The sequence below is a fragment of the Taudactylus pleione genome, unplaced genomic scaffold (assembly GCF_031769625.1).
Source record: "Taudactylus pleione unplaced genomic scaffold, aTauple2 ptg001661l, whole genome shotgun sequence".
Lineage (NCBI taxonomy): Eukaryota > Metazoa > Chordata > Amphibia > Anura > Myobatrachidae > Taudactylus > Taudactylus pleione.
In genome coordinates, this window is record NW_028286058.1 from 4,125,094 (window position 1) to 4,137,500 (window position 12,407).

Sequence of the window (12,407 nt, forward strand, 5' to 3'; positions counted from 1 at the left end):
ACCACAGATATTTTTGGGCTCTTTGCCTCTGACTGGTTGGCCACCCCTGGTCTAGTGAGTCCATGATCAGCTCTGCCACAGCCCGACCTTGTGCAAGCACATATTGCAGTAGTTGGCTAAGCCTGTGTTAAAAAAAAAAAAAACAGGGACAAAAATTCCAAGAACGAATCATTATAAGCTGGGAGTGTCACATAACATCAGACGTATACTAAGTCTAGGCTTGGACTTTCTGTGACTTGCAGAAAATTATGTTTAGACCATGAAATGATGGACTACTCTCAGAGACGCCATTCCCTGATATTCCAGTCTAGTTCAACCACTTCCTGCAGTACCTGAATGTTCTATTAATTTGGAGTAATCAGATGACCCTTCCAGCATCACTCAGTGCCGGTCATCTCCTGCACTCTGCAGAGCCCTTTACTGCTCTCTGCTGAAAACTATGACCTTGGTACACCGTCTGCTTCAATATTCCCTCATACCCATCAGCACAAAACCAGATTTAAGGAGGAAAATCTAATTATCAGCAGAGACAATGGATTAACATGCCAGAGACATGTCACACTGAGGAACGAGCATCCTAGGATCAGCTCCTGCCTGACTTATTCCGTTCTATGCAATATCATGTCAACTAGCAATGTTATTTGTCCAACAATAAGTTTCTGCAACGATTCCCTCTCACACTGTAATAACCCTGAGGTTATTATTGTACAGCACGGTGACCCTGAGCTATCGGCACACTGACGGGTGAGATTGTGCCAATATTCCCTGTACTATAAACATGTAAGATACCGCAAGGTCAAGACCCTTACCAAAGTAGTAATTTCTTAAGGAAATATCCTTGTAATATCACGAATACCCTTGTTTTAAAATTGGGGTCATGTTATCACGGCCTATATTCCAGTGAAGGTGACGAACCACTCGCAAAGTTTCAATTGAACAGGGGCCGCCTGTGTGTGAGTTTCACCAATGTGAGCCATACTTGCCAACAGGGAGGAGGCAGCCAGGTCGGCACAGTGGATGAGGCTCGGCTGAGGGCGGGCGGATCTGGGGCGTGACTATGCAAACACATCATTGTAGCCCCCCCCCCGCTCTGACAAAATAACCAACACTGAGGAGCGGGGGGCGGAGTCACAGTGCAACAAGAATTACATCATCAGCCGACCATGCTGTCCACTTCACTTGGAAAGTGACCCCAGCCCCAGGAGACTTGTCCTCCTTTCTGGGCGGCTAGGAGCGCCACCTGATTTTCGTGAGCCTCCTGGCTGTTTCGCAAGGGTAGAAAAGTATGATGTGTGCCTGATTCTGGTTGAACGCAGCGGTGGTCGTTTCTGTGTCTTTTGCCCCAATCGTGTCTGGGATAATAATACTAATACTGCTACAAAGCCCCTCCCTGGTGTACAACCATGCGCAGGAATGTGAGAAAGGGAATAATGAAGCTGCGCTAGTTTTATTGCACATAAATAGATATGCTGTATTCTCGGTTGCTGCTATGAGAATAAGGGGGAGGAACACTACGATACCCCCAAAATGAATGTATATAAAAAGCATTTATTCCTAGCGCATACCTTACAGTATAAATATATAATAAATATTACATAAATATAAATAAATAAAAATGCCCAGTTTCAATATCTTCTTTACTATATAAAAGCAAAAATGTGTCCTGTCTTTCTATACAAATACACATTTTACAAGCCACGATCATGAATTTTACATACGAGCGTATTAAAACACGGCGGAGGCAACAAAAAAAATCTGAAATAGAAATTAATTACTGTTAATTTTTAATTAATGAAAAACCACAATTTTTGCATAGCATTCGCCCTCTACAGGTCAGGTACGGAATTAGAAAAGGATTTAGCTTATCTACTATTTTTTCTATTCTATCTTCACTACTAAATCGAAATTAATTACTGTTGCTTTTTAATTAATCAAAAACACAATTTTTGCATTGCATTCGCCCTCTACAGGTCCTGTACGGAATTAGAAAAGGATTTAGCTTATCTACTTTTTTTTCTTTTCTATCTTCTCTACTATATAAAAGCGAAAATTTGACCTTCTGTACCTCTGTCTTTCTATACAAATCCACAGTTTACAAGCGAAGATCGTGACATTTTACATATGAGCGTATTAAAACTTGGTGGAGGCAACTAAGAAAATGTAAAATGGAAATTAATTACTGTTAATTTTTAATTAATTAAAAAACACAATTTTTGCTGGACGCTCATTGTGGGGCCTCACGGCATATGGGTAGGGCCTCGGAGCGAGCGTTCTGTGTTGTTATGTTTTGTCATGATCTTAATGTTTATTATGCTTTGCCAGCATTCTCAGCTCTCTGACTATACCAAATTACGCAACAACATTGACTTCTTTCTTCCAACTGTGTCAAAATTATGACTTTGCAAGGACCCTGCTGTACTGTGAGCTGCCAAAATATTACACATGGAATGCTTCTCCAAAAGTTTTTATGTGCAGAAAACAGGGAGTCACTGTAGATAGTCATCCTGGTATCAGAGCAACAGAAGCTCTTGGCCGTGTTTACACTGTACATCTGACACATTTTGAATGCTTCTATCTCCGAAGTTTGCTTACACCATTACAGGTACTACTTCCTTCGAAGACCTTAGGACTGTTGATGGGGAAGTTTGTCACACTTTTCGTGAGGCCTGCCTAAGGAGAGGTTTGTTGGAGGATGATGTGTAAACAAACATTCTTAAAATCCCGGGCAATGCCGGGTACTCCAGCTAGTTCTAATTAAATATAATTTATTGGTTGTACAATAGGGTGAAATATGTAAAAAATGACTCTTATTTAATTCATATATATATATATATATATATTTTTTTTACTACATTTATTTATATATATATATATATATATATATATATAATATTTTTTTTTTTTTACTGAGTCATTTATTTACATATTTTACCGTATTGACCACCAATAAATTAAATTTTATTTAGAATATTGAGACTTTGGGTCATTTTTCATTTATTGCTATATTTATTTCAGATTTATTATATATTTATGCTGCAAGGTATGCGCTAGGAATAATTGCCTTTTATATGCGCAGGAATGTGCAAGGACTATGGTGCCCACTTCCAGCATCTTCAGGCACGGCAATCATGCTTGGTGCGTTTTTAGATGCCACCATCGGTCGCACTGTCAAAACTTGCACCAGCCCTATGGTAGGTGCTGATTCCCCATCTGAGAATGGGTGCCAATGTGAGCAATTAAGAGTCTGTGGGGGTCATTCAGACCCGCTCATGAGCAAAGGACGCTTGCAAGCGGGTCGATGTTGGGCGAATGCGCATGCACACGACGGAATACGTTGCTCGGGGTCTCACACCAAAGGGGGCGTGCTGTCGATGGTGAGTGACAGCACGCCCCCTTTGGTGGGCGTGCCGGGGGCGTGGCTGCCAGACGGAGGTGTTTCCATGGGAACGCCTACCATCTGAAGCCGGCCCCACTGACATCAGTAATGATGTCAGTGGGAGTGATTTTGGCTCTGAGAGAGCCAAAATCACTCCTGGGCTTGCGGCAGCGAGACCCTACCGCAGGGTCTCGTCGCAAGCCAGATGGTCGCGATGGTCTTGACCATCGCGACCATCTTTTTGGCCGCTCGCATATGCTGTGGGTGGTCACCCACAGCTATGCGAGCGGCCGGGAGGCCGCTCCATTTTCAGGTAGGAGGGCACTGATTCAGAGCGAGCGCTCTGGTCAGAGCGTTCGGCTCTGAATCAGGCCCTGTGTGTGGAACCTCTTTCAGCAACGCTCCCATAACACGCACATAAGATGCAGCATCTCCGTGCACCTGATTAGCCACCTCCTGTCACTGCCCAGTCACCGCCCACGCAAGCCCCGTAAAATTTCTAAAACATTTCAGATACAGTGGGTCTGAATCAGTACTCAGACTCTGTATGCAGGCAATCGGGATGTATGCGCCGCGCGACTTCAAAAATGTACAGAAGAAAAACTACTCCAATGCCTCCAGATAATACCACGACCAATGGGCATCCATGTGTGCATCCCTAGTGTGCATGCGCAGGAGGACTCCCGAGTCATAAACCCGGAGGGACAGGTCTTATCAGATGAGCTGTCCTTTGCTTAAATCTTCATTAATAAACGCCAGTATGCTTGTGATCACTGGCGCGATGCATCGGATCAGACATACCATGCTTGATGCATCCAACACTCAAAGAATTTCCTGAATCCGGATGGATCTGAGTCACGTTTCTGAACTACCCGCAGTTCGGAATTTGGATTTTAAATCTGAATTTCGGGTTTCGGATTGCAAAAATTACATGATTGTAGCTGTTTTTAAAAGCTTTTCCGAATTTTTTTGTTGTTGTTACAAAAAAAAATAATCCAAATCACGAAGATGAATCCAGGTCCAAAACTAAAACACGGGGGTCAGCGCACATCTCTATTATATAAACATTATATGTTATTTCTGAACTGAGAATACGCTACCCAATACCTGCAAACACAGAGGGCCGGATTCAGAGGTGGCTGCAGTTACAGCTGTGACTGTGTCTTTATGATAAGGCTGCTGCAATGGGCTTCCTACTGAGATGTCCCCCCGACTGCGGCGCTAATCCGCTGCTGTACATATTAGGACGCACCATCGGGTCAATGCAACTGCGTCTTTGACTGTTGCACGCCCGCCTCTGGCTAGCCACCCCCATTACCTCCCTGAAACACCCACCGAAGTTGCATCTCTCTGCGTTCAATTTCAACCTGCCTCTTAAACATGCCTAACTACTCTGCCGGAAGTTGCGGGAGACCTCCGAATTTTTGGGTAGCCCCCACGCATCCCTGGAAGAGTGTCCCGATCTCCCACATCCCACGCACTTCCTAGTGAAATGGGCAGGACGGGGAGATAATTGCTGGGAATCGTGGCTCCATATGGAGGAACAGAGCTAAATGATGCAAAACACATTATTTAGTCCCCCCCTCCTCGTAGTCCCACGATTCACGGCAGTTTGCCATGATGGGGGCAGGGCCTAATGACATAGGAGACTGGCCACACCCCCCGAAGTGCCCAACTGCGTCTCCTCTCCGGGCTTCTCCCAGGAAGAGGAGATATAAAAAGTTGGCAAATACTGTATGCTATAAAAACATACTTTCCTACCCTCCCGATTCGGCCGGGAGTCTCCCGAAAACCGGGCGCTGCTCCCAGCCCACCGGAAAGGCAGGCAAGCCTCCCGGCACCCCCTCGGTTACAGTATAAACCCCAGCAGCATGGAAGGGGGCGGTGAAGGGATTTGCGCTGAATCGCGCCATCGTGGCCCCACCAGCTGCTTCACAATGCCATTAATATTGTCATTGTGAAGAGGGGGGAGGGACCACGATGACGCAATTGTGCTTTCACGCCACATGCTCCACCCCCAATGATGTGTCATTGTCAGGTCACGCCCCCTCTTGCAGCGACACGACACCCCATCCCCACCGTGGAAGCCCAGCAGCTGCTTCCCGGAAGGTGGGAGCTAATAGTCACCAATAATGTCTTAAAACAGCAACCATAGGGACAGTCGTGCGGTGTGACTTGGATGCATGCACAAGCTGAAAGCATCAGTCGCTTGTGTGCGGCACCTACGTTATGTGCATCTCTTAAGCCCAGGGAGAGCTCTGCCTAATGATTAAAACAAGGGCCCTGCATTGATGTGTATAATCAAGAAATGTAAGTTCACAATATCTACACTACAAGCACCTGCTGTCTGCATCACCTGGACAGTCCTCACCGGCCTCTGTTCTCTCACTATAAGAACTTACACCTGCTGTCTACATCACCTGGACAATCATCACTGGCCTCTGTTCTCTCACTATGAGAACTTACACCTGCTGTCTGCATCACCTGGACAATCCTCACTGGCCTCTGTTCTCTCACTAGAAGAACTTACACCTGCTGTCTGCATCACCTGGACAGTCCTCACCGGCCTCTGTTCTCTCACTATGAGAACTTACACCTGCTGTCTGCATCACCTGGACAATCATCACTGGCCTCTGTTCTCTCACTATGAGAACTTACACCTGCTGTCTGCATCACCTGGACAATCCTCACCGGCCTCTGTTCTCTCACTATAAGAACTTACACCTGCTGTCTGCATCACCTGGACAGTCCTCACCGGCCTCTGTTCTCTCACTATAAGAACTTACACCTGCTGTCTGCATCACCTGGACAATCCTCACTGGCCTCTGTTCTCTCACTATAAGAACTTACACTTGCTAATATTTGTACTGACTCGCTCGTTTCACAAACAACTCATAGCTTACTGTATTCTGTGCCTATTTTAGTATATGTCTTAGAAATAATATCTTCCCACCTCTCTTCTTTCCCTAGCCTGTCATCTGTCTTCTAATTCAGTTTACTTTAATTTTCCATTTCTCCTCTTTTCCTATAATAGTTTGGTAATGTTGCAGGCACATTTTCCTCCATTGTACTATTACTTGCTCCTCTGCACTGATACTTTATTCCTACATCTAGTTTTCCTTCCCCTATTCAACTCATCCACACCATTATCATGTGTACCACCCCCTCTACTCATTATCTACCTAATCCTCTGCTCTACCCCCTTCTTCCACCTATATCATTTCCCCCTTGTCTCCTCCACCTCCTCCTTCCTTTATCTCCCCTCCTCTATCTGCCGTCCTCCCTCTCCTCTCCCACTAATACATTTTCATTCTCTTCTACTCCTCCTTTGTCCTACTACCCCACTGATAATCCTTCCTCCAAACCTCCTCTCCATGTCACCCCATACCACCCCCATCATATTAAACTCCCTCCCTGCCAACCACCTACAGGTTCCCTTCCCAGCTCTGGTCCCCGCATAATCTCTACACTACATTCATCTCGGCCACCCATATTAAACTCACCTTCTCGCTACAGCAACCCAAATAATCTAATTCACATCTCTCCCACAAACACTGTCCCTCTATCCTGTGCCCTCTGGAATATCAGATCAGTATGCAACAAACTCGTACCCACCCATGACCTTTTCATCTCAAAAAACTTGCATCTCCTAGCCGTCTCTGAAACCTGGATTTCACCCTCTGACACCACTTCCCCTGCTGCTCTCTCCTCTGGGGGCCTCATCTTCTCTCATACCCCTCGGCCTGGGGGTCACCATGGTGGTGGGGTAGGGGGTAGGGGTCCTTCTATCCCCCGGCACTTCCAGCAACTACTACCCTCTGAACCATCTCTTACTTTCTCTACATTTGAGGTTCATGCTATACGCCTCTTCCAACCAGTTCACCTTAGAGTAGCTATCATTTACCGTCCCCCTGGCCCTCCTTCCAAATTCATTGACAGCTTCGCTTCCTGGCTTCCTCACTTTCTCTCCTCTGACCTTCCCACTCTTATCCTAGGTGACTTCAATATTCCTATTGATAGCCCCACAGAAGCCTCTGCCTCCAAACTCCTTACCCTCACCTCCTCATTTGGTCTCTACCAATGGACCTCCTCACCCTCTCATGTGAGTGGGCATTCGCTTGATCTGGTCTTCACTCACCGTTGTAATATTTCTGATTACTCCAATTCCCCATTCCCCTTCTCTGACCATCACCTTCTCTCTTTTAACCTGTCCCTCTCTCCTTCCCTTCCTCTACCTCCTAAGGCCACCATCGCTAAGCGTAACATTTACGCTTTTGACACCATTTCTTTTTCTTCCCAGCTGGACTCGCTTCTCTCCCCTATCCTGTCTCTCTCCTGCCCTGAACAAGCCATTTCCCTAAATAATACCTCCCTTACTTCTGCTCTGGACTCTGTTGCTCCGGCGATCACTATTCACCATCGCAGATCTACTCCTCAACACTGGCATTTCAAATGCACCAGATACCTGCAAAAGTGTTCTCGAACTGCCGAGCGACAGTGGAGAAAATCACGCTCTAAGGCTGATTTTCTCCATTTTAAATGTATGCTCTCATCATTAGGGGTGTGCACCGGCCACTTTTCGTGTTTTGTGTTTTGGTTTTGGATCTGGATCTTTCTTCGTGTTTTGGATCTGGATTGGTTTTGCCAAAACCACCCTTCCGTGTTTTGGGTTCTGGGTTTTGTGTTTTGGATCTGTATTTTTTTTGAAAAAAAGCATAAAAACAGCTAAAATCACAGAATTTGTAGGTTTTTCTGCTCCTATGCTATTATTAACCTCAATAACCTTAATTTCCACTCATTTCCAGTCTATTCTGAATACCTCACACCTCACAATAGTGTTTTTATATCCAAAAGGTTGCACCGAGGTAGCTGGATGACTATGCTAAGCGACACGAGTGGGCGGCACAAACACGTGACCCATCTAGGCGTGAAACTGCAGTGGCAGACAGGATGGCATTGAAAAACTAGGCCCCAAACTGTACATAATGCAAAGAAAAAAAAGAGGTGCAAGATGGAATTGTCCTTGGGCCCTCCCACCCACCCTTATGTTGTATAAACAGGACATGCACACTTTAACAAACCAATAATTTCAGCGCCAGGGTCTGCCACACAACTGTGGCTGAAATGATTGGTTCGTTTGGGCCCCCACAAAACAAGCTGGCAATTTATCTGTCCCTGCACAAACTGGCTCTACGGAGGCAAGATGTCATCCTCATCCTCCTCATCCACCGATTCCTCACCTTCTTCAGTGTTGTGTACATCCTCATCCTCACAGAGTATTAATTCGTCCCTGCTGGAACCACAGGTCCCTCTGTACGTTCTGGAGGCTGGTCTCCCTGGAAGAGTTGATAATTCATTTTATGAACATCATCTTCTCCACATTTTGTGGAAGCAACCTCCTACGCCTTTCGCTGACAAGGTTCCCGGCTGCACTAAACACTCTTTCGGAGTACACACTGGAGGGGGGGCAACTCAGGTAAAATAGAGCCAGTTTGTACAGGGACCTCCAAATTGCTTCTTTTTCCTGCCAGTACAGGTACGGACTGTCTGACATGCCTACTTGGATGCTGTCACCGATGTAATCCTTTAACAGACAGACGCACGCTTGTCGCTGCTGCTTTGAGGATTCAAGTGCGGCTACAGCCCACACAATTCACAAAGACAGAAAAAAAAAAGAATATTTTTATTGTCTGTGGAGCACACTTTGAGGGTTACACCACCCTTTAACAGACAGACGCACGCTTGTCGCTGCTGCTTTGAGGATGCAAGTGCGGCTACATCGCACACAAGTCACAAACACATTAAAAAAATAGTTTTTTATTTTTTGGAGCACTTTGAGAGTTACACCACCCTTTAACAGACAGACGCACGCTTGTCGCTGCTGCTTTAAGGATGCAGGTGCGGCTACAGCCCACACATTTCACAAAGACCGAAAAAAAAAGAACAATATTTTAATTGTTTGTGTAGAACACTTTGAGGTGTCACCACCCTTTAACAGACAGACGCACGCTTGTCGCTGCTGCTTTAAGGATGCAGGTGCGGCTACAGCCCACACAATTCACATAGACAGAAAAAAGAAGAAGAATATTTTTATTGTTTGTGTTGCACACTTTGAGGGTGTCACCACCCTTTAACAGACAGACGCACACTTGTCGCTGCTGCTTTAAGGATGCAGGTGCGGCTACAGCCCACACAATTCACATAGACAGAAAAAAGAAGAAGAATATTTTTATTGTTTGTGTAGCACACTTTGAGGGTGTCACCACCCTTTAACAGACAGACGCACGCTTGTCGCTGCTGCTTTGAGGATGCAGGTGGAATCTAGACGGGATTTGGAACCGAGGACACACTACCTCCATCAATTGTCTAAATCCCACTGCACTAATGTCGGATACCGGACGCACGTCTAACACCAACATAGCAGTCAAGGCCTCAGTTATACGTTTTGCTTCAGGATGACTGCTGTCGTACTTCATCCTCATCGCTAGGGACTGTTGGAGGGTCAATTGTTTAGTAAAAGTAGTGATGTTCCTACTTCCTCTCTGGGATGATGAACAACTCCCAGCAGCAGCAACAGCACTAGGAGGAAGTGGTTCTTGATCTTTCCCTATTTTATTTTTATCGGAGAAAGTTTGGTCCTCCATTTATGTTATATTGATATATATACGTGCGGCTAAAGCGCACACAAACACAGAAAATATTTTTTTATTTTTGCTGGAGAGTAGTGCACTTTGTGGGTTACACCACCCTTTAAGAAATGAGCCAGCCGGCTCTTTACTTATGGGACACAGGCGCACGCTTGGCGCTGCTCCTTTGTTGATGCACGTGCAGCCACAGTGCACACAAGTCACAAACACAGAAAATATATATTTTTTTGGTTTGGAGTGTACTTTGGGGGTTACAGAACCCTTTAACGGTCAAGCCAGCCGGCCCTTTACTTATGACACAGGCGCACGCTTGGCACTACTTTGTTGATACACGTGCAGCCACAGTGCACACAAGTCACAAACACAGAAAATATATATTTTTTTGGTTTGGAGTGTACTTTGGGGGTTACAGAACCCTTTAACGGTCAAGCCAGCCGGCCCTTTACTTATGACACAGGCGCACGCTTGGCACTACTTTGTTGATGCACGTGCGGCTACTGCGCACACAATTCACAAACACAGAAAATAATTTTTTTTTTGGTTTGGACTGGAGTGTACTTTGGGGGTTACAGCACCCTTTAACGGTCAAGCCAGCCGGCCCTTTACTTATGACACAGGCGCACGCTTGGCACTACTTTGTTGATGCACGTGCGGCTACTGCGCACACAATTCACAAACACAGAAAATTATTTTTTTTTTGGTTTGGACTGGAGTGTACTTTCGGGGGTTACAGCACCCTTAACGGTCAAGCCAGCCGGCCCTTTACTTATGACACAGGCGCACGCTTGGCACTACTTTGTTGATGCACGTGCGGCTACTGCGCACACAATTCACAAACACAGAAAATTTTTTTTTTTTTGGTTTGGACTGGAGTGTACTTTTGGGGGTTACAGCACCCTTAACGGTCAAGCCAGCCGGCCCTTTACTTATGACACAGGCGCACGCTTGGCACTACTTTGTTGATGCACGTGCGGCTACTGCGCACACAATTCACAAACACAGAAAATATATTATTTTTTTAGCACTTGGGGGGAGCACCCCTGATGGACAGAGCACCCCCTGGACAACACTACAGCACCCCTTTAGGACTGGGACACTGCACAGGACTTTGGAGTGGACACAGCCCCTATGGAGAACTGACTGCACAACACAGTCCAGCCAGCCCCTATGGACTTTGAAGTAGTGGACACAGCCCCTATTAACAACAGCAGCACAGCACAACACAGCCAGCCCCTATGGACTTTGAAGTAGTGGACAACAGCAGCACTACACTACACTACACTACACAGCCCAGCCAGCCCTAACTCCCACCCTCCCTCTTCACTGTCCACAGCCGAGTGAGAAAATGGCGCCGACGCGGGTACCTTATATAGGATCCAAAACCCGCGAGACTCGGAAGGCGGGATGATGACGTTTTGCCTCGATTTCAGATCCGAGTCAGGCGGGAAAAGTCGAGCCTGATTCGGATCGGACTCGGATCAGGGGGGCTCGGGGGGGTTCGGATTTCAGAAATCCGAACCCGCTCACCCCTACTCATCATACAGTGCTGCCCTTTCCCTCTCTAAACAGTCATATTTCAAGAACCTCATCTCCTCTCAGTCCTCAAATCCCCAACATCTCTTCACCACCTTCAACTCCCTCCTCCGCCCACCCACTCCTCGCCTCCCCTCCTCGCTCTCTGCCCTTGACTTTGCTACCTACTTTACATCCCACCAGTCCCCCTGCTATCCACCTCCTCTCTTCCCAGATCACCCCTCTCCTTCCATTTTACCAACTCTAACTTTCTTCCCCCCTGTATCTGGAGAGGAAGTCATGTCCCTGATCCAGTCCTCCCCCCCTCCACCTCCCCCCTTGACCCTATCCCTTCACATCTCCTCCGCTACTGCTCTCCTTCTGCCTGCTCCCATCTTGCCCACCTCCTTAATCTCTCCCTATCATCTGGCACTGTCATGTCTGCGTTCAAACATGCCCTTGTCTCCCCATACTAAAAAAACCTACCCTTGATCCTAACACTCTCTCCAACTACTGTCCCATCTCTCTCCTCCATTTTGCCTCCAAGCTTCTTGAGCGTGTTGTTTACAAGTGCCTTACCACCTTTCTTTCCTCTCACTCCCTCCTTGACCCATTTCAGTCTGGCTTCCGTTCTCTCCACTCCACTGAAGCTGCCCTCACTAAAGTCAGCAATGACCTCCTTGCTGCTAAATCCAAGGGCCACTACTCTTTGCTCGTTCTCCTTTACCTTTCTGCTGCTTTTGACACTGTGGACCACCCTCTCCTTCTGCAAATCCTTCACTCCCTTGGTCTACATGACACTGCCCTCTTCTGGCTATCCTCCTACCTCTCTGACCGATCCTTCTCTGTCTCCTCTCATGGCTCCTCTTCTC